This window comes from Orcinus orca, chromosome 13 (assembly GCF_937001465.1).
Source record: "Orcinus orca chromosome 13, mOrcOrc1.1, whole genome shotgun sequence".
Classification (NCBI taxonomy): Eukaryota; Metazoa; Chordata; class Mammalia; order Artiodactyla; family Delphinidae; genus Orcinus; species Orcinus orca.
In genome coordinates this window covers 75,434,530-75,439,442 of record NC_064571.1, presented here as the reverse complement: position 1 = coordinate 75,439,442, position 4,913 = coordinate 75,434,530, and the positions used below count along the sequence as shown (strand labels likewise).

The 4,913-nt window shown below is 41.1% G+C and overlaps 1 non-coding gene across 1 annotated transcript; it reads right to left on the bottom strand.

Annotated features, from left to right (window-relative positions):
- Positions 1-4,597: 4,597 nt before the first annotated feature.
- On the bottom strand, positions 4,598-4,670 carry TRNAG-UCC (transfer RNA glycine (anticodon UCC)). Its single transcript has one exon. It is a non-coding gene; the product is annotated as a tRNA-Gly (tRNA).
- Positions 4,671-4,913: the final 243 nt, after the last annotated feature.

The following is a 4,913-nucleotide window of genomic DNA, read 5'->3' as shown; positions in this document are numbered from 1 at the left end:
TTCTTTCTGTAGTTCCTTTAGGTGTAAGGTTAGATTGTTTATTTGAGATGTTTGTTGTTTCTTGAGGTAGGATTGTATTGCTATAACCTTCCCTCTTAGAACTGCTTTTGCTGCATCCCATAGGTTTTGGATTGTCGTGTTTTCATTGTCATTTGTCTCTAGATATTTTTTGATTTCCTCTTTGATGTCTTCAGTGATCTCTTGGTTATTTTGTAACATATCGTTTAGCATCAATGTGTTTGTGTTTTTTACATTTTTTTCCCTGTAATTGATTCTAATCTCATAGTGTTGTGGTCAGAAAAGATGCTTGATATGATTTCAATTTTCTTAAATTTACTGAGGCTTGATTTGTGACCCAAGATGTGATCTGTCCTGGAGAATGTTCTATGCGCACTTGAGAAGAAAGTGTAATCTGCAGTTTTTGGATGGAATGTCCTATATATATCAATTAAATCTATCTCGTCTATTGTGTCATTTAAAGCTTGTGTTTCCTTATTAATTTTCTGTTTGGATGATCTGTCCATTGGTGTAAGTGAGGTGTTAAAGTCCCCCACTATTATTGTGTTACTGTCAATTTCCTCTTTTATAGCTGTTAGCAGTTGCCTTATGTATTGAGGTGCTCCTATGTTGGGTGCATATATATTTATAATTGTTATATCATCTTCTTGGATTGGTCCCTTGATCATTATGTAGTGTCCTTCCATGTCTCTTGTAACATTCTAAAGTCTATTTTATCTGATATGAGAATTGCTACTCCAGCTTTCTTTTGATTTTCATTTGCATGGAATATCTTTTTCCATCCCCTCACTTTCAGTCTGTATGTGTCCCTAGGTCTAAAGTGCATCTCTATTGTAGAGAGCATATATTTGGGTCTTGTTTTTGTATACATTCAGCTGGCCTGTATCTTTTGGTTGGAGCATTTAATCCGTTCACGTTTAAGGTAATGATCGATATGTATGTTCCTATACCATTTTTTTTTTTTTAAGTTTTTCCTTGATGTTGTATGATTGCAGGTTTTTTTCTAACATCTTTATTAGAGTGTAATTGCTTTACCTATTACCATTTTCTTAAATGTTTGGAGTTTGTTTTTGTAGGTCCTTTTCTTCTCTTGTGTTTCCCACTTATAGAAATTCCTTTAGCATTTGTTGTCAAGCTGGTTTGGTGGTTCTGAATTCTCTTAGGTTTTGCTTGTCTGTAAAGCTTTTGATTTCTCCATTGAATCTGAATGAGATCTTGCTGGGTAGAGTAATCTTGGTTGTAGGTTCTTCCCTTTCATCACTTTAAATATGTCATGCCACTCCCTTCTGGCTTGTAGAGTTTCTGCCTAGAAATCAGCTGTTAACCTTACGGGAGTTCCCTTGTATGTTATTTGTCGTTTTTCCCTTGCTGCTTTCAATAACTTTTCTTTGTCTTTAATTTTGGCCAATTTGAATACTATGTGTCTCAGTGTGTTTCTCCTTGGGTTTATCCTGTATGGGACTCTGCATTTTTGGACTTGGGTCTCTGTTTCCTTTCCCATATTCGGGAAGTTTTTGACTATAATGTCTTCAGATATTTTCTTGGGTCCTTTCTCTCTCTCTTCTCCTCTGGGACCCCTATGATGTGAATGTTGTGTTTAATGTTGTCTCAGAGGTCTCTTAGGCTGTCTTCCTTTCTTTTCATTCTTTTTTCTTTATTCTGTTCTGCAGGAGTGAGTTCCACCATTCTGTCTTCCAGGTCACTTATCCTTTCTTCTGCCTCAATTATTCTGCTGTTGATTCCTTCTAGTGTATTTTTCATTTCAGTTATTGTATTGTTCATCTCTGTTTGTTTGTTCTTTAATTCTTCTAGTTCTTTGTTAAACATTTCTTCCATCTTCTCGTTCTTTGCCTCCATTCTTTTTCCGAGGTCCTGGATCATCTTCACTATCATTATTCTGAGTTCTTTTTCTGGAAGGTTGCCTATCTCCACTTCATTTAGTTGTTTTTCTGGGGTTTTATCTTGTTCCTTCATCTGGTACATAGCGCTCTGCCTTTTCATCTCATCTGTCTTCCTGTGAATGTGGTTTTTGTTCCACAGGCTGCAGGATTGTAGTTCTTCTTGCTTCTGCTGTCTGCCCTCTGGTGGATGAGGCTATCTAAGATGCTTGTGCAAGGTTCCTGATGGGAGGAACTGGCGGTGGGTAGAGCTGGCTGTTGCTCTGGTGGGCAGAGCTCAGTAAAACTTTAATCCACTTGTCTGCTGATGGGTGGGGCTGTGTTCCCTCCCTGTTGATTGTTTGGCCTGAGGCGACCCAACACTGGAGCCTACCCGGGTTCTTTGGTGGGGCTAATGGCTGACTCTGGGAGGGCTCATGCCAAGGAGTACTTCCCAGAACTTCTGCTTCCAGTGTCCTTGTGCTGACAGTGAGACACAGCCACTCCCATCTCTGCAGGAGACCCTCCAACATTAGCAGGTAGGTCTGCTTCAGTCTCCTATGGGTCACTGCTCCTTCCCCTGGGTCCTCATGCACACACTACTTTGTGTGTGCCCTCCACGAGTGGAGTCTCTGTTTCCCCTAGTCCTGTCAAAGTCCTGCAATCAAATCCTGCTAGCTTTCAAAGTCAGATTCTTTAGGAATTCCTCCTTCTGTTGCCAGGCCCCAGTTTGGGAAGACTGACATGAGGCTCAGAACCTTCACTGCAGTGGGTGGACTTCTGTGGTGTACATGTTCTCCAGTTTGTGAATCACCCACCCAGCAGTTACGGGATTTTATTTTATTTTGATTGTGCCCGTCCTACCGTATCATTGTGGCTTCTCCTTTGTCTTTGGATGTGGGATCTCTTTTTTGGTGAGTTCCAGTGTCTTCCTTTCAATGATTGTTCAGCAGTTAGTTGTGATTCCAGTGCTCTCGCAAGAGGGAGTGAGGGCACGTCCTTCTACTCTGCCATCTTGAGCCAATCTCCGAGTTTGTTGATTTAAATTGTAAAAATCATGCACTTATTTGGGTGTGTCTAATACCTCTTCACTGGTCATAGTTTGTACCTCACAATGTGTGAATCACCTGCTAGGACCTGAATCTGGTTACAGCTAAAGAAGTAATGAAAGGTGGTGAGGATATGTCCTCAGGACAATCAGCAGGCAGCTGTATTCCAGGAGAGGCCATTAGAAGTGCATTAAGCAAGGGAAAATTAACCCCCTCAGGCTACTTGACAAACTGTAGGAATTAATGTTCGCCACCTTTGCTGAAATCACCTCATATGTCCTCATCCCAATTTCCAGAGCCCCTCTTATATCCATTCAATGCCTTAAATTTAATATGAGAGCTTACAAAATTGAGAATTCAATTTTAATTATAATTCAGCCATCTGTAGGATTAAACTTTGGGTTTGGTTTTTCAAAAACCGTGAACCTGTAGCTCTAGGATGTAAGTGGTTTCCTTAAGGCAGCCAATGAAACCTCCAAGCCCTTGCTGTATTAGTTTTCTCTTGCTGCATAACAAATTACCACAAACTTAGCACTTTGAAACAACCTGCATTTTATTCTATCTCACAGATTCCACGTGTCAGTATTCCAGGTACAGCTTAGCCGAGCCCCTGGTTTAGGGCTGCACAAAGCTACAGTCAGGACTTCTGATGGAACTGGCACCTCAGATGAGGTGCAGGTCCTCCTCCAAACTCACATGTTTCTTGGCAGAATCCATTTCTTTGCAGCTGTAGAAATCATGATGGCTTGTTTCTTTAAAGCCAGCAGAAGGATCTCTCTCCGGTCTGCTACGATGGAGTTTTCTATAACATCGTGTAATTGCATTATGATGGGATCTGTACATTTTCATGTTCTAGTAAGTCACAGGTTCCACGAGGACTCAAAGGATGAAGATCATACAAGGGTCCAATTCACTGGGGATCACACGCAGACCTTGAACTGGAAATTTAAAGCCCCAAATTCATCATTTTATTTTTCCAGTTTCTCTGGTGCACTTAGACCTAACCTATCAACCATATCATACAACTTATTTTTCCTACAATTTTCTATGACTGCAAATACTTGATCACATTCTATGGGTCCTTAATTAAAGGTGTATACAGGGCTTCCCTGGTGGCGCAGTGGTTAAGAATCCGCCTGCCAATGCATGGGACATGGGTTTGAGCCGTGGTGCATGAAGATCCCACATGCTGTGGAGCAACTAAGCCCGTGCACCACAACTACTGAGCCTATGTGCCACAACTACTGAAGCCCAAGCGCTTAGATGCTATGTTCTGCAACAAGAGAAGCCACCACAATGAGAGCCCGTGCACCGCAACAAAGAGTAGCCCCTGCTCACCACAACTACAGAAAGCCATGCACAGCAACAAAGACCCAGTGCAGCCAAAAATAAAATTTAAAAAAAGGTATATACAGGTGATTGATTAAATAATTGTGTTAATTCATGGCATGAACTAATAGAGTATCCGTTACCATTGTAGATAGGGTCAGGAACACCTTTTAACTTTCTCATCAAGTCAGAGGATCAATTCCAGAAACCCAGAACCAATTCAGAGAAGTCATTATTTTATTTTATTTTTATTTTTTTAAAGTGCTCTTTGATTTTTCTTTTTTGTTTTTTTTTGGCCATGCCACTCGGCTTGAGGGATCTTAGTTCCCTGACCGGGGATTGAACCCGGGCCTCTGGCATTGGAAGTACAGAGTCCTAACCACTGGACTTTCAGGGAGTTCTCACCATCATTTTAAAGAATATGACTGCTGCTTCACATTGGTCCTTTAATCTTGTGAAAAATGTCTTTTGTGGCCCACATGAACCCAGAACTCTGCAGGGAAGGGTAGTTTTCACTTAGCTACATTGACACAATACCAGTCCAGTACAGTGGGACACTAAAGGCTGACTAGAAGTTGGAGTTGTGTGTGTACTATGACAACTGAGGTCAAGTCCTCTGTTCTAGTCACTGCTATGGTTC